Source organism: Ctenopharyngodon idella, chromosome 4 (assembly GCF_019924925.1).
Source record: "Ctenopharyngodon idella isolate HZGC_01 chromosome 4, HZGC01, whole genome shotgun sequence".
Lineage (NCBI taxonomy): Eukaryota > Metazoa > Chordata > Actinopteri > Cypriniformes > Xenocyprididae > Ctenopharyngodon > Ctenopharyngodon idella.
This window is the reverse complement of record NC_067223.1, coordinates 2,714,267-2,740,954: the sequence shown is the minus strand read 5'-3', so window position 1 is coordinate 2,740,954 and position 26,688 is coordinate 2,714,267. Positions and strand designations below refer to the sequence as shown.

General features: G+C 38.4%; 1 protein-coding gene and 1 long non-coding RNA gene across 2 annotated transcripts in view; one reads left to right on the top strand and one right to left on the bottom strand.

Annotated features, from left to right (window-relative positions):
- The window catches only part of LOC127511012 (thyrotropin-releasing hormone-degrading ectoenzyme-like), a 140,806-nt gene that overhangs the window by 101,830 nt on the left and 12,288 nt on the right, over nt 1-26,688 (bottom strand). The gene's annotated exons all lie outside the window — the stretch shown is intronic.
- LOC127511014 (uncharacterized) lies at nt 5,149-5,906 on the top strand. The gene is made up of 3 exons (XR_007929799.1): nt 5,149-5,231; nt 5,391-5,486; nt 5,618-5,906. It is a non-coding gene; the product is annotated as an uncharacterized LOC127511014 (long non-coding RNA).

Below are 26,688 nucleotides of genomic sequence, written 5' to 3'. Positions count from 1 at the left end.
CCTCAGTCCAGCAGCGAGCGCTCTTCCAGCAGAGCAGGAGAAGGCTGATGATGATAGAGAGGGTGAATTTCCTGAATCTTCACAGCCACCCTGCCCCGTGTATGCAGAGCTTTTGGAGGTTAGGGAATGCACTGCTAGCAGGTTACAGATGCCATGGGAGCACGTTAAGAGAGAGACCGTGCATGACAGGCTCAACGATCCGTTTCTCCCTGGCCATAATCCTCCAGCTCCAGTGAGCCTTCTATTCCTTCCTGATGTTCACAATGAGATCGAGAAGGCATGGAAGAACTCATATTCAGCTCACATTCATTGACATCAGCGGGCTAATTTTACTGATGTCGAGGGATTGGGCGAATATGAGTTTGTGTCGATGCCACCGATTGACGAGACGTTCGCGAACTATCTTGTGTAGGGGCAGGCATCAACATTGAAAAGCTCCGACCCTGCCATCTAAGCCCCTTAGTGACATCACGCTTAAATGGCAGGGCGTCCGTGGCAGCGGGTCAGGCAGGAGCCTGTCTCGATCTGAGGGTTGGAGACAGGGCCAGAAGGTGAGTGTCGCCTCTCGTGCGCCCCCTCCATGGAGGAGTAGGTCGCAGAAAAGGTGGGACACTAGAAAGAAGAAGGATTTGAGGGAAGTGATCCAGCGCAAACACGCTCAGCGTCAGTGATAGATCGCCTCCCTCCGAGGGTGACCAGAACTACCCTCTCCATTCTTCTTTCTCCTCCTGAGTTTCCCCCAGGTGCTTCTTTACATCAGGCCTGAGGCTGGGCCTATGATGAGCTATGTGTTTTCTGACGGGCTGCCTTGGCTTTGATAGTGAGAGTGCCCTTTCAGGCCCGAAAGGGTGGTAGACCCCATGTTTTTCTATCATGGTAGGTCTCCACAGTTCTCCACAGGTTGAACTGTGTAGGTCTTGTGCTATTTTAAAATACCAAATAGTATTTGTTGTAGTCCCTGTATAGAGTTTGTGGGGATTTACCTTAGTGAAAACTTCTTTATAACTAGTGATGTTTTTTAGGGCCCTGAAGTTCCCTTTGTAGGTTGGATAGAACGATATTGAAGTACCATTTCGGTCTTCTTAAGTGACTGTGTTGGCTTTGCTTATTGTGAATTCACTGTTGAGGCCACCGCTCATTTCAGCTATCCATCAGAGAATGTAGTTGCTGTATTGAGTGAGTTGGCTTCCTCCCAGAATGAGAGTATTTTTGAGGCCACCACTCTGTCTAGTACATGTCTCAAGGGCTGACCCTCGTAGGGCTCTCGTGTAAGGTTTGGAGAGTGGATGTGCAAGAGACTAGCGCTTGAACTTGAGATAGATCAAATGTCTAGCGTCGGCTCACGGGGAGGCATGACATTGTTACCTGGGTAAGCATCGCTCCTCTGAGCTCTGTATGTAGCAGTGCGTTGGCTCTCAGTGTAAATTCAGGCCACCTTAGCTGTTTACACAGGTTGAGTGATTATGCCTCCTCTCGATATTAAGTGTTGTTCTACCTGAGGCTCATAAGAGCAGCAGCCTCTACAGATAACCAGGGGCCTCACCAGGGCCAGCACACAAAAAGAAAGAAAGAAAAGCATTCTCGCCCCTGACCCCTCAGTATCTGAGTGTAGGTTCCATCTAGCATCCTAAGTGTTGGCCTCCTCTCATTGCGAGAGTCATCTGGCCAAGGACCACCCCCTTACTGCATTTGGGTAAATGCATGTTGGTGTAGAGGCAGAATAGATAGTGGCTAGGGTCGCAGACTATTAACTTAGGCCTCTCTGGTGCAGTTGTCTCCTGGGCGGTGTTAGGCCCCTTTTACTGTGTGAATAGAGTGCATTTTTGCTGTGGCCCCGCTCTTCAGAAACTAGCTAATAGCTAGGCCTCCAGCTTTGGCTCTCCCTTTAGCCCGCTGAACTGACATTCAAGCGTTGGGTTGAATGTGTTTGGCTTTTTAAGAAAAAGGCCTCCATTCCCCTAGGGCTGAGTGCAGATACCAATTCTGTCATGGTAAGTGTCCCACTGGTAGGCCTCTACCCTGTAGCATTCTCAGGGTCATGCTGATAGTACTCCCCTGTTAAAACAAGGTCTTATTTGAGTACTTCGCTTATAGCTCTGTACTTATCTGCTCTGCACCATCGTGGGTCTGGTCGAACAGAATAGTTAACCTTCACTCCAATCTGGTTATTGAGTACGCTCCCTTGAAGCCAAAGCATTGCCACAAGCTGACACCCTTGTTTCTGGAGTGGTAGGCCCTTGGTTTGGCCTCCTCCAGAGCATGGTTGCTTAAGACTGTACTCCCCTTGCTCAAAGGGTAAAACTGTGTTTTTAATGAGTACACTGCTTGTTGGCAATGTGTTTAGGTTCCAGGCTTAGGCGCTGCATAGAGTGGTCTATTTCTGCTAGTAAAGACTTGCTATCAGGTTGCTGGCTCTAGCAGGCCACTCTGAGGGCGAGTCCCCAACAGTGCGGTTATTTTTCAGCAGTAAGGCTCGCTTTCAGGTAGCTGGCCTTAGCAGGCCTCCCTGAGGGTGAGCCCCCATCACTTCGGGTGCATAGCAGCTAGCAACACTTGCTATCAGGTAGTTGGCCTCAGTAGGCCTCCCTGTGGGACTTGCTATCAGGTAGATGGCCTCAGTAGGCCTCCCTGTGGGTGAGTTCCCAACAGTTTGGGATCTTGGCAGCTAGCAACGACTTGCGATCAGACAAGCAGGCCTTAGTAGGCCGCTCTGAGGACAAAGTCCCCTATAGTGTGGATATTTTGAGAAGCAAGACTTGCTATTGGGTAGCTGGCCTTAGCAGGCCTCCCTGAGGGCGAGTCCCGAACGCTTGGGTACATAGCAGCCAGCAAGACTTACTATCAGGTAGTTGGCCTTAGCAGGCCTCCCTGGAGAGTGGGTCCCCAACAACTGGGTACTTGGCAGCTAGCAAGACTTGCTATCAGGTAGCTGGCCTCAACAGGCCTCACTGAAGGCGAGCCCCCAACAGTATGGGTCTCAAAGTGTGTACAACATGTTTTTGCTGTTCTTGTTGCATTTTCACGGCTTTAACCTGCAGATGCCCTCAGCATGCAATGTTTTGAGTGAATCTAGTGTAATGAATCTAATCTAATAATGAATTTAACTGACAAAGTCAATATAGTGGAATAAAAACTATGCCTAGTCTTTTTCACTGTAACTTCAAAGAAAGCAAGATGCTGGATACTTGGGGCAATTCATTGTTACACTGTTTGCTAGCCTGGCATAATGATCTCATCATTAATACTTCTCACCCTTTATTCCGAGGGTATGACAGATTGTTTTCCATATATCCATTTTCTTTAAAGTATCCTGTAAGGAGGGGTTGACTTGTCAAACAGTGGTGGCTTTTTCTGGACCTCGGCAATTAACTTCTCCACAATGTTGTCTGCCATTTTAAATGCGTGAGCCCTTAAATTAGAATGGATTCTGATTGGCTGCCATTATTTTAATGTTAAACAGCTGGAAAAAAATCATTCTGGAAGTGATCCCAACAATATCGTTTCTCTATATTGTTATCATTATAGCTGTGGTTTGGACAGTGCTATTTTTTTTATATTTAGAACAATTTTTAGGACTATATATTATCTCTATATAGTTATCGTTCTTGGTGTGAATGGGCCTTTACATTTAAAACTAACAGTTTTTCTTTCTCTGTTACATTAGGACGGTTTTGAAAACTTTTATCATGTCTTAATTTATTTTTGCCATTTTTCAAATGAGTTTTATTCATAGATCTTGTCATTTTACTTTCAGGCTTAAACTATGAAAACTAAAAGTAAAATAAATATATGAATTATTGCACATTTAAAACAATGATAATCTCTAGAAATAAACAAAACATTTTAATATTTATTTAGGTGATTATATATCATTATTAGTTAGACAATTTATGTTTTTTTTTTCTTTTTTTAATGAAAAAAACTGTCCCTCAATTTACATTTCCTTACTTTGGAACATTGCTTGAATGCAGCTGCAGTCTGGTCATTCATACTGCAATCTGATTGGCAGATCGACATGCAAATCTGACATCTTCTAAATGATACGTCAAGATTAAATTTTAAGAAAAAAGGTCAGTGAGGACACAGACAGAAATCAGGGTGCTCAGAGAGACTGAGACAGAATTAACACAAAACTAGCAATTAACTCCCAGAATAATGCCACAGCGCAGTGTCAATTTATGAGCCAGACAGAGAGAAAAGCGGGTGAGACAGATATATAGCCCTGTTAGAGAGAATTATAAAGCACTGCAGACACTTAATATGATTTTAGAGAGGATAATAGGGATATTTGTAGCCCAAGGGAACAGTCAAGTTAAGCAAGTATGAAATAGTTAATTACAGTCAAAACAAAAGGCCCTCAAGGAGAATGACCACAATGCCACGTGTGAATTCATCGGTTGAGACAAGAACTGCAGAGGTCAAGTGTTATTTGGGCTAATCTGAGAGAAGACTGTCTCTGATCGTATCTTAATGACGATCTTTATATGAAATGATGGAGTCTGTGAGTGTTTGATATTGGAGCCGGTTTTAAATCTGAGATTTAATCTCCAGACTGAACTGCACTGTAAACTCAACAGTTCCCTACTGTAGAATCTGAGTACAGCATATTACTGTAGATTTTGTAGTTTTCACATCTTGTTACTGTTTTCTTAACAGTTTCCAACTGTATAAGCTGTGTACAGTATGTTACTGTAGATTTTCAATGCATTAGAAAATATTAGCCTACTGTATATCTAAATGACCGTGAAAAACAACCACACACCTTACGCATGACAGACTCATCATGAAGATGAAAGCCCACAAGAGTATGGTAGGTTAACTTTTACATTTTTTTCACTTTATATTTTTTATTCTGATGTTATTTGCAAGATATAAAGCTTTTAATTGATAGGTTTCCATAAAAATATGTGAGCAAGTGTTCATTTTCTGGCCTTTTCCTCCTGCAGTGGTGAAGATGAAAGTCCTAGGACGGAGTACGTGAAATTGGTGGGTGGGTATACTTTAAAACACATGTAATTGCCTTATTTGTTTTATACAAATGTTATTTGCAAAGTATAAATACATTTGAGTTAATAAATATATGTATGAACTTCAGAGCGGGTGAGCATTTCCCATTTAAGCCGCACTAACTAGAATTTTCCTCCCGCAGTGGCATTGGCAGATCGGCTGGACTATCGCGAGACAGGCATGAAGAGTTGTTGTGAAGATAAAAAGCCTACTACGTGAAATTGGTAGGTCAGCATTAAAACGCATGTAATCGCCTTTTTTGTTTTGTACCAATGTTGTTTGCAAGGTATAAATACGTTTGAGTTTATAAATGTTCGTAAGAACATCGAAGCGGGTGCTCATTTCCCTGTTAAGCCGCACTAAGCAGCTCTTTCCTCCCGCAGCGGCGCCGGCGCTGGCAGAGACCGGCTGAACCAACGTGAGACAGGTGGGAAGAGTCGTTGTGAAGACAAAAAAAATGAAAAGCATACGTGAAATTGGTAGGTCAACTTTAAAACACATGTAATCGCCTTTTTTGTTTTGTACCAATGTTGTTTGCAACTTTAAGGTATAAATACGTTTGGTGCTCATTTGCCAGTTAAGCTGTGCTGACAGCATTTTCTTCCTGCAGCAGCGCTGGCAGACTGGCTAAACCATCGTGAGACAGGTGGGAAGAGTCGTCGCAATAAAGAAGACCCTTTTCTTTATAGCATGTTGTTTTAAGATTTAAGATGATATGCATTCGCTGGTTATTGTTGTATACTGCTACTAATTAAGTACTTTAACTCTTCAAACTTTTATTTTTATATTTCCAACATTTATTTTCCACTGGCACAATGTGTTAATGTGATTTTAGTGGTATGGCTTTAATTGTATTTTGTTAATTGATTAAATTAATATGCTGGTAAATCTGTATTGAAGTTCAGCTATGAAATGTAAAAGATAAACCTAAATAAAGCTGTTGATGTGAAGCAATAACTTGTGTTATTGAATATATAACAGTAAAATTAAAAGAAATAAATAATAATAATAAAAATGAACTGTAAAAATAACTACAGTAGTTTTAAGCATACTGTAAATAAATAAATTATTTTACAGTATGATTAAAACTACTGTAGTTATTTTTACAGTAATTTTATTGTGGTATGAAATACAGCAACTACTGGATAATAGTTGCCGGTAAGTTACTGTTAATGTCAACATTTTACAGTGTGGCAATTATAAAAGACATTTATTAAAAAACAATTTGGGAATCCAGTTCAGAGTCAATTATTGATCACATCAGACAGTTTCTGTGTGTGTGAAAGTGTTTGTGTGTTCATATAACTGAAGCCAAATATTGATTTATACTCAATTTCTGATTCATTAAACTTGAATAATTGTTATAGTACATTGTTATTGTACAACGTCGAGAAAGAATAACAAGTAAAGTGACTAATGAAGACAAATTTCACTATAATGACAAATTTCACCACACTTCATTTGAAACCGTGTTCAGCATCTCAAACCTTTCTCGGATTAGAAAATAATCCCCTTTAGTGTTTTAGTAACAAATTTTTAAATGTTATTTTCTGTGCACACACAGTTATAACTACTGTGTTCAGTTCAGTTTCAGCTTTGATCTGCCGAAGTGTTCAATTATGTCTATATTTATCACAGTTTCTGAGGTATTTTTGAGCTGTTATAAAATCACAACTCCTTATGAAATCATTTCAGTACAGCAGCACACAAGTTTATTTTGACTGCCAGTAGGACGCTTATTCTAATAACACACAACACATGAAATTATTAATATAATTACTCTCGAATCTAACCAGCCGGATTATTTGCTTCAACTTCCTGAGCGATTCAATTATTTGCTGCAGCACTTTCAACGAATATGTGCTGACGCTTCGGCCCTTAAGGTCTTTCGTTTGCATTTTTCTGCAGATTAAAATGAGCTCAACGGGTTTCAAACTCACACAGATCTCTGCTAGTAGTGTCAGTGATATAGTGACACATTATATAGTAATTGACTTCATGTTAAGGGAGTTTTGGATTGAGTTTCTGTGCATTATTACCTCAGATTCTTCATTTTACGCTCAGATTGGCTGTGATTGTTTCTTGATGAGTGAAGTCAATGAGCTGTTTGGTGTATAAATCACAAAACACAAGCTAAAGGGCTAATTATTCATAGCCTGTTAAGAGTTTAATGTGCTGTGCTTAAGTCGTTGTGACACGGATTTTCATGAGTGACATGCTATTGATTCGTCTTTTAAGTGATCTTCACCGTTATCAGCTCTGAATTTTCAATTTTCTATATGACAGAGCAATAAGCAGTTGTTGTTTTTTTTAAAAAACTTTTGATGTCATTCCCAAATATCACCTAAGCACTTATGCTTGCATTTTATTTGATCGATAAGTTTAAATATTATTGCAATTCAAACTGTTTTCTATTTTAATATATTTTAAAATGTAATTTATTATTGTTAGAGCAAAGCTAAACTTTCAGCAGCCATTACTTGTAGATGACTTGTAAAGATTATTTGTTGATTACATGTAAATGTTACTTTTGATCAATTTAATGCGTTGTTGCTGAATAAAATTAATTTCTTTAAAAAAAGAAATCTCTCTAAACTTATATACTATACAGTGCCACTTGAAAGTTTGTGAACCCCTTGCAGAATCTGTGAAAATGTGAAAAATTTTAACAAAATAAAAGAGATAATACAAAATGCATGCTATTTTTTATTTAGTCCTGTCCTGATTAAGATATTTTACATAAAAGATGTTTACATATAATTCACAAGACAAAAAAATAGCTGAATTTATTAAAATGACCCCATTCAAAAGTTTGTGAACCATTGATTCCTAATACTGTGTGTGTTTACCTGGATGATTTACGACTGTTTTTTTGTTTTGTGATGGTTGTTTGTTCTGAGCAGTTATATTGCCCAGCGTTCTTCAGAAAAATCCTCCAGGTCCTGCAGATTCTTCAGATTTCAAGCATTTTTTTGCATATTTGGACCCTTTCCAGCAGTGACTATGATTTTGAGATCCATCTTTCCACACTGAGGACAACTGAGGGACTCAAATACAACTAATAAAAAAGGTTCAAACATTCACTGATGCTCCAGAAGGAAACACGATGCATTAAGAGCCGGGGGGTGAAAACTTTTTGAATTTGAAGATCAAGGTAAATTGTACTTAATTTCGTCTCCGGGAAACATGTAGGTATCTTCTGTTGCTTCCAAAGGGCAGTACTAAATGAAGAAAATTGATATTTAAACAAAATAAGAAAAATTTGGACATCTTCATCCTGTTCAAAAGTTTTCACCCCTGACTCTTAATGCATCATGTTTCCTTCTGGAGCATCAGTGAATGTTTGAACCTTTTTAATAGTTGTGTTTGAGTCCCTTAATTGTCCTCAGTGTGAAAAGATGGATCTCAAAATCATACAGTCACTGCTGGAAAGGGTTCAAATATGCAAAAGATGCTGGAAATCTGAAGAATCTGCAGGACCAGGAGGATTTTTCTGAAGAACAGAGCTCAGTTTAACTGCTCAGAGCAAACAATCACAAAACAAAAAACAAAAAACAAAAAAAACAGTCGTAAATCATCCAGGTAACCACACACAGTATTAAGAATCAGTGGTTCACAAACTTTTGAATAGGGTTATTTTAATAAATTCAGCTATTTTTTTGTCTTGTGGACTATATGTAAACATCTTTTATGTAAAATATCTTAATCAGGACAGTACTAAATAAAAAATAACATGCATTTTGTATTATCTCTTTTATTTTGTTAAAAATTTTCACAGATTCTGCAAGGGTTTCACAAACTTTCAAGTGGCACTGTATATATACTTTTTTAATAAACAAAATGAGGAAAATATTGTAGTTTAGCATGTTAACTTTTGCATACCTAAAACTGCAGCATTCAATTCAAAGCAGCTGAGAGCAAACTCTACTAGTGCTAAAGAAAAAAATCACCCGCATTGCTTGCTGATTGACTAATTCAGTTCCAACCACACAGCCAATAAGACATAAATTCCCCTTCAAATCTTTCTGTCAGGAGCATTTCATTCAAATCAAATATTAATTTTAGCCGAAACAGTTTTAGACTTTGAACAGTACAGTTTGCTGAAGCTTGTCTTATCAGTCTTTGGTAGGATGACGGTGCGGTCAGCATTGCTCTCTCATTGTTTTGTCAGGGTTCAGTGTGTGCGACGTGCTTTTTATAGCCGCAATGTTATAGATTTAGCTGCTGTAGCCGTAGGCCGCATCCACTGGCTGACAGAGCACTGTGATTGGTCAAGGCCTTTCAGCCCGGATGACCCTCTCAGGGTAGAGGCAATTAAAACCATAAAGACAGTCTTCCTTGCTCACCGGACCAGAGCTCATTCACCCCATCCACTCGAGTCCTCCAAACATTCCCACTCTTTTCCCCTCCATCGTTCATCATCCTGCACCATCGTGTCTCTCTCCCTCTTTCTCCCGATGGCGGCCCACGGCTCCCCGGATGTTGTTACATCACCACACAGCAACAGATGAGGCTGGACTGACTGACGCTGCTGTGGGAATATACCTCATTGATTCTGCTCGTATGCGCACACACACAAACACGCGCTGCACAAACACATGCATACACATGTACACACACAAAATAAACACTCTTAATTACACATGCATGCAACGTTTTGTGTCCAGGGAAATGTTCCCACAAAACACACACATGCATAGGGGTGATGGGAAGGACACGACTTCAGGCCATGGGCCAGTTTCATAAACTTCATAAACATAGCCGTTATGTTAAGACTGCGTCGTAAATACTGGTAGATCTGTTTTTGTTTATGTTTTTATTTCTGTGTATTTCATTAAATCCAGCCACATATATATGTCTATAAAAATTACAAAAAGCATCCCCTCTGTAAAAACACCATCCCCCCTTACCATCCTGATTAGATTAACAGTGTTGTGTATTATGTAAAACTTATGCAAATGAAATATAAAAATTCTCTATGTATGATAATTAACAGACTATGAATAACAGTGATAGACCAATCAGAACTCAATATTGTAACGAGCTGCGCACGGCCAAGCAAGCTTTTGCCATTTTTCATGCTGTTCAAAAATGCCAATAGAACGGTTCAAGCGAATCTTTTGACGTTGTTTAAAAAGAAGAGAACAGAAAGTTTGCTATTTCTTTGATTAGTATTTAAGGACATTCCCCTGACATAACATTAAAAAGAATAACGAACATAGCTAAATTGCGTTGATTCAGTAAGGGATCATTGATAAAAGTCACTGAGGGGATACAGTAATTCACACACTCATATGTTTGCTAAATGATTAGACTGTAAACAGTTCAATTCCCCCTGAAGACATAATTTAGTTTGGCAAGCAGAGACTGTCAGTAAAAAATGACCCATTTGACCTCTTTCTGTTCATCTCTAAGTTGTACACTTTAGCATGTTTATGAGTAAATTTACAGCTATGTAAATAATATACTTTAAAAGAATATACTTAAAGGTACAGTAAGCGATTTCTGAGAAACAAACAAACACACCCCTTCCTTCATTGCTCCACCCCAAAAATGCACAAACATGTAATGCAAGAGTGGATGTATCTTTATCATAGCTGAAGTGAAGAAATATAATGCTTCACAAAAAATGAAGTGAAGATGACAAACTAACAACAAGGAAGAACAAAAAATGAACATACAGTATGCAAGAGTTGTTAGTCGCCAGCAGCACACTAGTTACAGACAAACAATGACACTCAAAACTGTCCTGTTACTATAGTTAACATTAAAAACAGCATTTCTTTGTTCCGTAAAAGCTTTTCTAATATTAATGTGGGTCCTAAAGCTGTTGCCTGATCATAACCCTTCTTTTTCCAGTGATATTCCTCTGACCTTTTCTCTTTTTTGTAATGTCTCTCAGCCATCTCTCTTTCTACAGTCTTTTTTCAAATCTCCCTCTTGCTCACTTTCTCTCCTCCCCCTTCATAAGTGGACACGCCCCCTACTGCTGATTAGCTTTAAACGTGTTGTGCTGCTTGGTCCAATTCACTTTCAACAGCGTTTCTCAGAAATTGCAGCTTTAATTTGAACTGAATGTACTGTTTTTGACACATAACTGTGTTGAAATTTAGAGTCCCTACATAATTATGACATAACTATGTCTTTAATTTCATAATTCTGTTGTCTTTAAAATATGGTTAAAACTGAACAAGCATGTACGGTAAACTAAAATATAATTTTATAATTTGTAATTTCATTTCTATTGAAAGGTGTATGTCATTATTTAAATATATTTGTAATTTGTAATTCATAACTTATAATTATGAAGTTGCAGTTTAGTATATTTTTAATATATTAACAGTAAAAGTAAATGAAACACTGCAATTAAAATTATAATCAAGGACTTTTTACATGTACTTTAGTATGTTAGTCAACACATCAAAATAAGTGTGCTTCTTTAAAGCATGACAAAAGATTATTAAAACATAATTATTTAAAATGTACTTCAAAGTAAAACTTTTGGGTGCACTTACATGTGCTTACAGTATACTTACCCAAGAAAGTACTGGTAATATAAGGTAAGTACATGGGTTAAGGTTAGGTTTAGGGGTAGGCTCAGGGTTAGTACCTAGTTATTACCCAGTTATTACACTGTCATAAGTACATAGTAAGTACATGGGGAACAGGACTGTAAAATAAAGTGCTACCAAACTTTTAATTTGACACTTTAGTGTGTTTAGAAAAATAGCTATTGAAGTGTACTCTCTTCAAGTACACTTAAGGGGCCTTTTATTTCATTCATATATTATCTGCATGTACAGGTTTTTTTTTTTTTTTTTTTTTAAATAAGGTAACATTTTATTTTGCAGTGTCCTTGTTAAATGTTACATGCAGTTACTGTAGTAATAGCCATAAATTATACATAATTACATGCAACTAACTCTAAACCAACCCCTAACCTTATTTATATAGTAAGTATACGTAGTCAATTATTTTAATACCTTTAATACTTGAATACACTACAAATGCACATTCAATACAATTAAGCACACTTCTTTTTCACAAGGGAACTCCAGCCTCGTACATCCCAGATCTAAACTAGCACAAAAACATCAGTCATGGCGCCCTTTACAGACTGAATAAAGTAACATGTTCAGCATAAACCAGCATCTAATCAAGCAATTCGTCACAATAAACCAGACTCAACATTCAGCTGAAAGTTCAGTTTAAAAATACTGGATATTCAACTAATGCACATGAATACACTCATAAACCCTACTAGAGCAGAAAGTGTAAGATCAATAAAACTGGAGGTGACTTACACATACAGTAAGAGATCCTGTAATGCTAAGCTGCTATTTTTTTAATCATTTTATAAAAAGAATCGACCAACACACCCTGAGGAAAAAGCCCAAGGAACAAACTCTGCAGGGAGGAACTTTGTTTAAACATAAAAGTGCTTTTACAGAAAAAAACATCACTAAATGCTCTCTCAGTTGAAAACGTTCACCTAAAAACTGCTTGTTTGAAGAATGTGAGCTTTCATGAAGTTTTAATCAGTGGGCAAATAAAACCAGCCCAGATAAGACAGAAGAGCTGATTATGTTATTGCTCAAACTCTCATTTCATGGCATATTTGGAGTAAATGAGATGTGATTGAAATCAGTAACTTCACTGCAGATCCAATGAGACTCCAACCCACCTCAAATGTGAAGGAAACACTTTAGACTATGAACAGAGACTGAGAAGAGTGTGAAAATTACTCTCAAACCCAGACTAATTAAAAGCAGTTGCTGATGTAGTTCATCTCTAAAGCACCGAACATTACAGACACATCAAACTCACCTTAACACGTCTGAATCTCTAAAGCATTTCAGTACATATTCCATCTGTCAATCAGTTTCAGCTGATATCAGCGGAAGACGACACATCTTATGTAATGAGAAGAGAAGGAAAATCTTAGACAATAGAGTGAATCATTGCTCAAAAAAGGGTGGACACCTTCAGTCAAACATTTAATTGGTGCATTACTTGAAACTGTTGCTAGGTAAAATACATTTAAAAAGAAATAAAACATATCTTATATGTTGAGAATGTTTTTAATTTCTTAATTAAAATGAATTTTGATATTCATTCATTCAACTGTCCTGATATCATAATGAAGAAAAAATCCTCATTAAAAGTATGAAAGAATGTAAAAGAATGAAATTCTGTAGCTTCACATAATTGTTATTATTGTTTCTTTAAAGTAACAAAAATGCTCTACTGCATATATTTAAAAAAAAAATCATAGACACCTTTTTATTAGTTATTATTAAATAACTTTTTATTATTAAATGTCATGTGGTGCGACTCCCCAAAACCCCAACAAATTTAACAATATTTATAAATGAGTAATTTGTGATAAATGTTTGTACTAATAAAAACAACATTGTAAAATGTATTTAAAAACTTTTTTGAAAATAATGATATGCACATGTACACGCAAATGTATTAAAAGGAAAATATATTATTACGTTACATGATGGTTACACCGCATTGCATTTTTATTGTAATTAAATTGAAAATTTTCTTGAAAACGGCATAAAAGTTTTTCAAAACAATATAAAAAACAACATGAAGTACATTTTTAAAAGATTTTTTCCCCCCATTTTTTTATCATTGAAACTCATTATTTGTCATTAACCCATAAACATGAACAATGATGAATTCACTTTTGCATTTTTTTATTGAATTAGTCTAACGAATTCAACATATTGAAGTATTAAGTTCATCTAAAATAGTCACATCGTGAGAACAGCCGTATTTGTCTGTGTCGTGTTTGCGTGCTCTTACAGTGTGACGGCCGGCGCATCATTTGGCCTCTCTGTCATAATCAATCCAATTATAGGATTACATCACACTTTATTGAACAGTCCTCTGAGAGCCAGTTTGTCCAGATCTAATCCGCATTATAAAATCAGACGCCTTCTGCTATTTGTGAGCGGGTGGATTCTTGAGTTTTTCACTTTGCTCTGCTCACTGAGCCCCTCAAATCCCTCTTCAGCAGCATCACCGTCCGTCTGAGGGGCTTTATCCTTAAAACCATTTAAAGAGACCATAAATACTTAAAAACTTCCATCATTTCCACAGAGCTTCATATACTAGCATAAACAGACAGATGGCCATTAAACTACACCTTCATATTATGGATAGATGTGTGGATAAATTAAGGATTTATAAAGGCACAGCTCTTTGTATTTTATATATATATATATTTTCTCTCTTTCTCTTTACTAGTTGATCCTAAATGTCCAATCAGCACGAGGCGCCGGCTGTCCGACAGGTGATGAATGAGTCTCCAGTGCAGCTCTGACTGAACCAGTGACAGCGTTACTTTCTCAGACAAATGACTCTGATCTACGGCACAAACTGAGGCTGAATTAAACCTGTAATAGGAATGAAGACGGGATCCTGCAATCAAACACAAAAGTGAGTGAAACTGAACTCCAAAACACATTGACCACCACGTACACAAAATAAAACTGATTTAAAACAGTGGCAGAAGTCTGGAGTGACGGCAGAACCGTGAGCCTTAACAGCGTGACATTCGTTTGTGTTTAACTGAGAGGTCAAAATAATTAACACACACTCAGTGTGTCCTGTCGATTGCTCCTGTCTGCCTCGCTGCTCAGATTGGTTTGCGTCTGTAACTCCGTATAGCTTTGTTTTGAATCTCTTACTTTTATTCATTGTTGCTTATTTTTTTATTACCGTATATGTAATATTGCCTACCACACTAATCTGACGTCGCTAGCTTGTAATATTTGAATCTAAATCGCTGTTACAACGCATTTGCATTTGCAGCGCTAGCTTGTCAACTTGTTAACAGTCGCTCGCGCGCTCCTTTTTCAACGCGTTCTTCAAACAGCTGTGGTAAGTCGGATCAGTCTACAAACACGGTGAGTCATGTCATCCTCTCCCAGCATTGCTACCTGTTCCATTTGCCACATGTTTACCATAGCTCTCTCTGTCAGTGATGAGGGATTTACATGTCATAAATGTAGGGAAATAGTCAGGCTGACAGAGAGAATCTCAGAATTAGAGACACGCATCCAAACTTTAATCGAGGATAGTAAGAATGCAAGGGCTTCAGATACTGTTTTGGATGCGACTAGCTTAGTGAACTCTGTACATTGTTTGGTTCCGGCTGTAGAGCCCGTGCAGCAGGGCACTTGGGTAACGGTGAGGCGGCCTAGCCGCGAAAAACACCACTCTTCCGTTCCAATAAGAACATCAAACAGGTTCTCCCCACTCAGTGATACACCCACTGAGAATCCTGTTGAAAGTGCCCTAGTTATTGGCGATTCTATTACACGGAACGTGAAAATAGAGACACCAGCCACCATAGTCACATGTTTGCCGGGAGCCAGAGCACCTGACATCAAAGCAAATTTAAAAGTGCTGGCTAATGCTAATCGTAAATACTCTAAGATTATTATTCACGTCGGCACTAATGATGTTCGACTTCGCCAGTCGGAGATCACTAAAATTAACATTAAAGAGGTGTGTGAACTCGCAAGTACAATGTCAGGAGAAGTAATTTGCTCTGGCCCCCTTCCTGTTCGTCGGAGTGATGAGATAGTTAGCAGATTATCATCACTCAATGGCTGGCTGTCTAAGTGGTGTCCGCAAAATAATATAGGTTTCATAGATAATTGGAAAAGTTTTTGGGGCAGACCTGACCTGTTAAAAAGAGATGGTATTCATCCCTCCCGGGATGGTGCTGCTCTTCTCTCTAGTAATATGGCACATAGTCTTAGAACTGAAACATGACAAACTGGGGCCCAGGTCAGAAAGCAGCAGACAAACTGGCTAAACCGACCGTCTGCTAGCTGCCTCACGTTACAGAAGTCAGAAAATTCAGATAACTCTCAACACATAGAAACTCTTACACCTAGATATTTTCAAATAGAGACTGTGTCTGTACCCCGAATTAGTAAAAACAAAAAACTTCCAAACCCATTTAATGGTAAAAATTTAATTGATGTTCAACAAATAAAAAATAGAGATAATAATGCTAAACAAATGATAAAACTCGGGTTGTTAAATATTAGATCCCTTTCTTCAAAATCACTTATTGTTAATGATATTATCAAAGATAATAATCTAGATGTGCTGTGTTTGACAGAAACTTGGCTAAAACCGGACGATTACATTACTTTAAATGAGTCTAGTCCTCAAGGTTATGATTATCGACACAATGCCCGTCAGAAAGGCAAAGGGGGAGGTGTTGCTGTAATCTATAGTAATATTTACAGTATTAGTCAGAAGTCTTTCAAATATAATTCCTTCGAAACTATGGTACTTTACGTAACATTATGTAAGTTGACATTTGTGCTGGCTACTGTATACAGGCCACCAGGACACAATACAGACTTTATCAAAGAATTTGCTGACTTTCTATCAGAGTTAGTACTAGCTGTAGGTAAAGTCCTTGTTGTTGGTGATTTTAATATTCATGTAGATAATAAAAAAGACACATTAGGATTGGCATTTGCAGATATTCTAAACTCTATTGGTGTTAGACAACATGTGTCAGGACCCACTCATTGTCATAATCATACTTTAGATCTAATATTGTCACATGGAATCGATATTGATGCTGTTGAAATTCTGCAGCAGAGTGACGACATCTCAGATCATTATCTAGTCTCGTGTATACTACATTTAGTCAAGGCGGCTAAACTGCCTCCATGCCATAAATATGGTAGAACCATCACTTCTACCACTAAAGATTGCTTTATAAATAATCTTCCTGATCATTTTCATCGCCTTAGCATACCAGACAGCTTAGAAGACCTCGATGTTGCAACAGAAACTATTGCCTCTGTCTTTTCCAGCACATTAGACTCAGTTGCTCCTTTGCGTTTAAAAAAGATTAAGGAAATTAATCCAATGCCATGGTACAATGACCACACTCGGGCCCTAAAGTTAGCAGCCAGAAAAATGGAGCGCAGCTGGAAGAAATCAAAACTAGAAGTATTTCGTATTTCGTGGAGAGAGAGAATGATTGAGTACAGAAAGGCCTTAAAATCTGCTAGATCTGCCTATTTTTCAAAACTCTTAGAAGAAAATAAACACAACCCTAGGTATTTATTTGATACAGTGGCTAAATTAACAAGAAATAAAGCTTCAACTTCTGATGTTTCCAAAGAGCACAGCAGTAATGACTTTATGAACTTCTTTACTTGCAAGATTGATAATATTAGAGAAAAAATAATAACCATGCAACCGTCTACTACAGTATCGTGTCAGATAGTGCATTGTAGTGTCCCTGAGGAAAAATTCAATTCATTTACTGCTTTAGGAGAGGAAGAATTGTCTAAACTTGTTAAATCATCAAAATCAACAACATGTATGTTAGACCCTATACCGACTAAGCTATTGAAAGAAATGCTTCCAGAGGTCATAGACCCTCTTCTCAATATCGTCAATTCATCTTTATCATTAGGATACGTACCAAAAACTTTTAAGCTGGCTATTATTAAACCTCTTATTAAAAAACCACAACTTGATCCTAGAGAATTAGTCAATTACAGGCCGATCTCAAATCTCACTTTTCTGTCAAAAATACTAGAAAAGGCAGTATCATCACAGCTATGTTCCTTTTTAGAAAGAAATGGTATCTGTGAGGATTTCCAGTCAGGATTTAGACCGTACCATAGTACTGAGACTGCTCTCATTAGAGTTACTAATGATTTGCTCTTATCATCAGATCGTGGTTGTATCTCTCTATTAGTGTTACTGGATCTTAGTGCAGCATTTGACACTATTGATCACAATATTCTTTTAAATAGACTCGAAAATTATGTTGGCATTAGTGGAATTGCATTGTCATGGTTCAAATCATACTTATCTGACCGTTATCAGTTTGTAGTAGTAAACGAAGACATGTCATATCGATCACAAGTTCAATATGGAGTACCACAAGGCTCAGTACTAGGACCGTTACTGTTCACTCTGTACATGCTACCCTTGGGAGATATCATTAGGAAGCATGGCGTTAGTTTTCACTGTTACGCTGATGATACTCAGCTCTATATTTCTTCGCGCCCTGACGAAACTTACCAATTCACAAAATTAACGGAGTGCATAGCTGATATAAAAAATTGGATGACCAGTAATTTCCTACTACTAAATTCAGAAAAAACAGAGATTCTAATTTTTGGACCAAAAACTTCTTCACGTAATAACCTAGAATATTGTCTAACACTTGATGGCTGCTCTGTTAAGTCTTCGTCGTCAGTTAGGAACCTAGGTGTGCTCTTTGATACCAATCTTTCATTTGAAGGCCATGTTACTAGCATCTGTAAAACCGCATTCTTCCATCTTAAAAATATATCTAAACTACGACATATGCTCTCAATGAAAAATGCAGAACAGATAGTTAATGCGTTCATGACCTCAAGGCTAGATTACTGTAACGCTCTACTGGGTGGTTGTTCTGCTCGCCTGATAAATAAACTACAGCTCGTACAAAATGCAGCAGCTAGAGTTCTTACTAGAACCAGGAAGTATGACCATATTAGCCCAGTTCTGTCAACACTGCATTGGCTTCCTGTTAAACATCGTATAGATTTTAAAATCTTGCTAATTACTTACAAAGCACTAAATGGTTTAGCTCCCCAGTACCTGAGCGAGCTCCTAATTCATTATAGTCCTTCACGTCTATTGCGATCTCAGAATTCAGGCCAGCTGATAATACCTAGAATATCAAAATCAACTGCAGGTGGTAGATCCTTCTCCTATTTGGCACCTAAACTCTGGAACAATCTTCCTAGCATTGTTCGGGAAGCAGACACACTCTGTCAGTTTAAATCTAGACTAAAAACGCATCTCTTTAACCTGGCATACACATAACACATTACCAATTTATATTTCCAAATCCGTTAAAGGATTATTAGGCTGCATAAATTAGGTCAGCCGGAACCGGGAACACTTCCTATAACACCTGATGTACTCGTTACATCAGAAGAAGAATGGCATCTACGCTAATATTAGTCTTTCTGTTTATCCCGAGGTTCACCGTAGTCAACCGGATCCGGGCCGTATCCAGGTGAGACCAAGGACCTGCACCTTGACACGACCACAACGCAGCCCTGAAATATCAGCAGAGATTGAGTCAACTAGATCATCCCCTGTGAAGGCCTCATCGACACGACAGCCACGACACAGTTCCTCAACAACCGTCCATACCGGCGTGATGAATACGATCTTCAATTGGATGGAACTGAAATAAATACTTTTAATGTTGCGATCCTATTGGACTTATGATAGCAACCTGAATTGTAACAAAGCACTGTTGGCCAGAGGAGAACTGGCACCCCGACTAAGCCTGGTTTCTCCCAAGGTTTTTTTCTCCATTTTAACACCAATTTGCCACTTGTCTGCCACCTGATGTCACCTGATGGAGTTTGGGTTCCTTGCCGCTGTCGCCTCTGGCTTGCTTAGTTGGGGACACTTGACTTGACATTTTGATATTCAACAGTGCTTTTGATCTGCCTGCATTGACACTATTCTTTAAGAGCTGCTGTGCAGTCAAACAATGTACCAGTTATCAATGTAAAGCTGCTTTGACACAATCTACATTGTAAAAAGCGCTATATAAATAAAGGTGACTTGACTTGACTTGACTTGTTTGCTCTTTAGTGTGCAGTCAATATAGCTAATTTTCTTTACTCCTTCTTTCCCTGAAATTTCTGTGTTGGTAGCATGTACAGTGATACCTAAAACAGGTGATAATACCACCATAGCACTTCTATGACTCATATTTATCATGGTAATGAATGATTATACCATATACCAGACTGGGGTCCAGGTCCACTAATAAAATCATATCTGCATTCAGTTTGTGTAAAATAATAATAATAATAATAATAATGATAATAATAATAATTTCCAAATTCATTTCTAAGTGTTCATCTTTCATACTGTTTGTATATTTTGTTGAATCTTTATATGTTAAAAATGATTTTATAAATGCAATTTAATAATTTTAATTGGTCATGTTTCTCTTCAAATTTATAAATACATTAATAATATTTTCCTGATAATATTTTAATAAGTTATTTTTACTTAATACTACCAGAATGGCAATATGCTATAGTTTAATTTAATTTAATTTAAGACATTTTTAATAATTTCATTAAATTATTCACTTTTTCAAACAACATGTTGTCTTTATAATATTACACTTAAACAACATTATTTTGTTTTTATACATGAAAATGCCTTTGAATTGTAGGAAGAAGGTCTCTCACAAAGGGAAATCATATCATGTTTGGGGGTCCTTGGCATCAAAATGATGAAAAAATCCCAACCAAATACCATGATATTTACATGGTATGTAATTACACAGATGTTTTATTTTGAATGCTGGTGTGACAAGCACACATTTTAACTTAACAGAAAGAATTTAACTGCAGTTTAACTGTCAGAGTTATATTCTATTTGCTTTGTGTTCACGTTTTGGTTTTGCCTGCCTGTGGCCTGTTGCACAAAGCCGTTTTCAGTTTTTACCCAGGTAAGTTTGCGTTTAGTTTGAGCAAACGCTGAGTTTTCGGGCTCAAGAAGGTGGGTTGGTTTTGAGCGGTTTTCATCACCATGGTCACATACGCTACAAGACTACCCTGCTTCGGAGCAGGTTTTATTCTGGGTTAGTGATCACAAACCAAAACTGGACCAATCAGCTCTGAGCAAAGTAATATTGTCACAGTTCCAGTCATTCCCAGACTCCATTTCCCATAATCTTCCCTGGCAATCACCTGCACTCACTCCACCAATCAGTAATCACCACACCCAGCTGCTGCTCATTACCTGGACTATATAAGCTGCTCTCAACCTCACAGTCTTTGTGAGGTCTTGTATACTACGGTTGCATTTCTGAGCATTTTTCATTGTGTTTGCCTGCCTGTTGTTGACCCTGTTTGTTCCCCGTGTACGATTCTCTGCTGCCTGCCCTTTGGACTATTTGCTCTGTCTTGGACTTATGATTGATATCTGCCCGCCCTGACCTATTGCCTGTTCTACGACTACGATTCTGTCTGCTCTCTGCTGTACCTGTCTTCTGTTTTTCTACCATTGCCTGTCTGACTACAAACACTGCTTATTAAAGCATGCACATGGATTCTACATCGTGTCCCGACTCGTTACAGAAGTCCTCGCCAATACAAGGATCCAGCAGCTTTTCTGGAGAACACTGGCCCGGTAGGAACATTGCACAATTGTTGTTATGGCTCGAGCAGGGCACACGATCGTTGGAGGATTATATTAAAGAATATTTGGACATTGCATATTGTTCAGATCTGCCGGACTGTGTGCTGATAGACTTTTTCTCTGAGGGCATAAATCAGCCACTTAAATCACAACTGATTTGTGAGGGACCCCGTTCATCCCTAAGTCACTTTTTGGAGTTTGCATTATTGACTGTTGGCTCTATATTTAACTGTGGGTGTCGCGGAGGAATGCGACACCTCATCTACCCATGTAATGGCTGCCGCGCTAGAAGACACTCACAAAATGGCGGCCACAACAACAACACCAAGTCAAGTCACCGCTGATCTTCCAGAGCCACGTCACGTCTCCGCTGATCTTCCAGAGCCACGTCACGTCTCCGCTGATCTTCCAGAGCCACGTCACGTCTCCGCAGATCTCCCAGAGTCACGTCACGTCTCTGGACCGAGAGCAGAGAGGATTGTTTGTTGTCCAGTGTGAACGATCCACCGCTGACTTCAGCACGAGCAGCTGGCATTCCGAAGCCTCCGCCGGCCGCATCGCACTCAGGCCCACCGGCCGCCTCGCACTCAAGCCCGCCGGTCGCCACGCACTCAAGCCAGTGTCTACGGACAAGATGGCCACTTCGCCAGTGTCTACGGACAAGATGGTCACTCCGCCAGTATCTACGGACAAGATGGCCATTCCGCCAGTATCTACGGACAAGATGGCCGCTCCGCCAGTGTCTACGGACAAGATGGCCGCTCCGCCAGTGTCTACGGACAAGATGGCCGCTCCGCCAGTGTCTACGGACAAGATGGCCGCTCCGCCAGTGTCTACGGACAAGATGGCCGCTCCGCCAGTGTCTACGGACAAGATGGCCGCTCCGCCAGTGTCTACGGACAAGATGGCCGCTCCGCCAGTGTCTACAGACAAGATGGCTGCCCCGCCAGTGTCTACGGACAAGATGGACACTCCAGTGACCGAGTCGTCTCCAGACTTCGTTCCAGTCATCGAGCCAGCTACAGACTTCGCTCCAATCATTGAACCAAAGTTGACAGAGAAAGTTTATACCGAGCGTTGTGCAACAGCTGATCCTGATCTAAACCGAGTTGGGTTTGTCTGGTTCTGTCAACTCTAAACCTATACTGAAACTCAGAGTTTGTTCAACTAGTTTCATGAAACAGGCCTCTGCCCTCCTGTTTGTTTACTTTGAGTTAGTTGTCATGGTTACTGATTTAGTTACACACCTGTTCTATGCTTCATTGATTATCCCCTTGTGTATTTATAGCCTTGGTTTTCATTCAGTCCTTGTCTGTTCTCGTCAATATATATGTTTATATGTCATATATACAGAGTATTTTGTTTCGTCTTTTTGTTAATCAATCAACTGCAATTAAATCCTGCTTTTAATTTCACCCTGCTGCAATCAAAGCGTGACATTTACCAGTTTTGCTGATGAACATTATGAACAGCACCAGACCAGCACTAACAAGTATAAACCAGTCTGAACTACCTGGTCTATGGCCTGTTCAGGAGGATAAGAACTTGATCTTGATCTCACCTTGAAGGTGAGACAGTACATTTGAGTCAGACATCAAGTGATGAGCACCTACAGCTCACCTGCAGCTTGGCCAGAATATATCAGCCCTAATCATAGCTGAGGATTATGGGAAAGATGCTCACACTAGAGAAAAGATTACACAAACTCAACTGACATCACAAGCTGCCAGAAACATCACAGCCGTGTTCCCCTGCTGTATGTTTTCAGTATAATCTGATGTCTGGATCCCAAACTTCCTTTTTAATCTTTTTAAAGGAAACATCAGAGTTCCTCGTTGCAGTTCTGAATCTTCATCTCTGCCTCAGCTTCAGGTTTCAGTCTCAGCAGGAGGTGAACAAAAATGATGGGCAGAATCGATAGAGACCAAAAGGGTGTCGATTTCAGAGAGAGGCTGATAGATGAAGAAACACGAGGTCCAAACAAAGCAAGAGTGAAACTCAGCAGAAAGAGCAAAACACGGCTCCAGCTTTCATCACGCCTTGACCGGGCCAAACTCACACACACACACACACACACTCACATCTGTGATTAAGCACACTAAAGGTCAGTGTGTTTCCTTGAATACAGCCGCACTGCTGGTGCTAAATCTCTCAAAGCAGAAAATAAAGACAGAAGAACTCAATTCAAGAAATGATAAGTGAGAAAAATGACATATTGCAACATTGTGAAAACATTGGATCACTCTTCATACTGCGCTGTATTAGACACTGGAGTCAAATAATCAATTAAATAATAACTCAATACACTTTAGTTGTTTTAGTATGTTGCTAAGGACATTATGCACTTAACATGCACATGACAAAAATAGTGTATTTTATTTAGATTAGTCAGTATATTCACAGTCAACATTTCTCTTTATATGGTAACTGAGCAGGGATATTATAGAAACTAAAACTAAAACCATAACAAAAAAAAAAAAAATGTTACTTGAAATAAACATTAACTGAAATAAAATACAACATAAAAATTCAAGTTAATTGTATCCCAGCTAGTACCCAATGCAACATTTCATTTAGTTTAACTTGATGTACTGAAATGTAAATATTTATAAAACGAATTCAAAATATTAATTAAGAAAACTGTAACTGTCGCAATGCATTTTATGATTCTACTTTTTGTGAAGGTTACATACAATACTGGCAAAATAAAATCTGAAGAGGCAAAATAATGTTGATATAAAATATAAAAACAATATAACAAAAATACAAATATCATTAAATAAATGTATTATTATGAAATAAATAAGTAAAAAATTCTCATCCTTTAGGAACATGCCTATGATATCTGTAAATGTAGCAGCGTCTCATAGACTTTGGAACAGATTTAATGACAAATTTTCACACTTGTGTTTTTGAATAACAACTGTTCTCGCTGTTATATGTAGATGATGAAGGCTTCTAGCTCGTATTGAAATGCAAAGAAAAGCTCATGTAATATTAATAGAGAAGCTGCAGACACCTGTATGTTTATTAGCACCATCCAAAAGTGAATGTGACAGCTCATGTGATTTATGACACCAGCAGTGTCAAGACCTCTCCTTTGATCATGTGACCTTGTGCGATTTAATAGCATTCTATGATAAACAGCAACATAAAGGAGACCCAGTCACACACACTTATATTAGTTCATTGTGAATGAGCTCTCGCTTTGAGAGGCTGGTAATGGAAAAAACATAACAGTCTTAGTAAGTGCTGGGAAGTTATTCATTAAAATGTGAGATAAAGGAAACTAATAATGGTTGGATTTTTCATTTTATACCAGATGAATCGAGAATCTGATTCTCGTGATGAGGATTATGATTTTGTGCTCTAATAAGGAGCGATCGATAAACAAAATGAGCTCATCAATTATAATGGCACCTTTTAAAATAACAGTAATGTTGTTGGAATTAATGAATTTGAACATCTTTCTATTGAAAAGCATACTAGTACAGTAAGTACACACTTCTTTTTGAAGTGTGCAGCATATATATTGTGTACAGTATGAAGATTTTCTGCATCTGTGTGATAACTGGATGACTAAATGTTTATTGTTGCATAATGTGTACTGCTTCACGTATGTTTTAAATAGTAGGCAGTATACAATCTATACTGCACAGTATGTAGTTAGCAGTATGCTATTATTACATTTCTTCCTTAGGAGAACTTGAAGGGTCAAAGGTCAGGATTGAGAAACACTTTTCAAACACTCTACAAGTTGTTCCTCAGTAAAAGAAGAGGGATGGAGAGCGACACTCTGTTAACATTCATCAGACGCACAGCGGCTTTGTGATTCTTTTATAATGTGCCTCATTTTTCATCTTAATACCCTTCAGTTTTATGACCGTCACTTTCACATAGATGGTGAGGCGCTTTCAAAACACCCCTCGTCCGACCTTGATGATTAGTTTTAATGAATTCTAGAAGAGATTACCATTATCCTTGGGATTTTTTGGATTAAGGGCCCAACCCAGAGCATTCACACAGAGAGACGGGCGGAGATAGTGATCGAGACACAAAAATAGGTATTTAAAAACTCAATTTTTGAAGAAGTAGTGAGGAATGATGAGTAGATTTTGTGTGCCAGGATTGGGGCAGGAAAGAGACTGAAAGAGCGAGCAAGAAAGAAATAAAAGAGTCAGATGAAGCAAACTAAAAGAGAAATGACAGTCACAGTTGTATTGATAAATAATAATGATGGTTAGAATAGAGCCGGAATGATGCAGTGAAAGGTGACCTTGCAGAGGACATGAACTGCAAAATTGAGCGAAGAAATAGACTCATTCAAAACAAGGAAATAATAAACATTCTTATCCTCCTCAAAATCAATCACTCACCTCAGAAAACATTGTATATGCGGCATCTGAAAGTGTATCAGATGTCCTCAGACGTCCTGCTGTCAGTCTTTAATGTCTCATTCTCTCAGATTAATTCATATAGTTTGATCTCTCAAGACTGAGGAAATTACCCAGAATGCTCTCTTCTCACTATAATCTCATAAAGTAGGGGTGGCCCCAAAGGTGATAGTGATAAATGTCATCATTCCCATCATGCAGTGAGTTCAAATAAATCTGAAGGTCACATGTGTGATTCTGATCTGGATCTGATCTCTGGGAACCTGCTCTTTACATGATTCGGCCAAGAGGAACTTGTTCCTGGATCAACATGCAGGAAGTTCAAAAGGAATAACAGCCAGTGAATGACACTGGGATTTGACTGGTCTGATTAGTTGGCGATGGACTGGATATCTTCCTAGAGCCCATCTCATCACACACACGCTGCTGATTTTTCTGCAGTTTTAACAGCTAAGGAAGATGAACCCTGTCCACATTTGTCACGCATTCGATTTCCTTTTGCATTCATCCATATCTGTCGCTCAGATGCTGCTGTCAAGAAGAGTCTGGAGCGACTCGGCCTCTTTTTGATAGATCATTGATCTCTCTCTGAGAAGCACTTACTGTAGATCAATATCTAAGAAAGATCACGTCCCTCTCAAAGGACGCGCTAAATGCTACTTCAAATGCTCACACGTCTCTTTATTCTGACAAACAGATGATGTGCTCCATTACAGTCTTCAACTTTTGATATTGACTGACTGACCAACTGTCAAGTCAAATTTTAAATGGGAATGTGTAAATATGACAGTGCTGAAGCACTTTTTAAGTGAAATTTAACACCAAGGATGTGTTCTAAATGGCATATCATATTTTTTTTTATTATTTCTGCATTACAATACACAAATAAATAGTTGAAACTTTTATCATTGGCTTTATTTTCAACCACCATTTGAAGAGTCCATTTTATCATCTCACTCCGAGCAGCATCTCATTTGATAAACAAATTGACTCAATGTTTGAGCACCAGACAGCTCTTGTTTTCTCGAGATTTTGATGTAATCTGAGA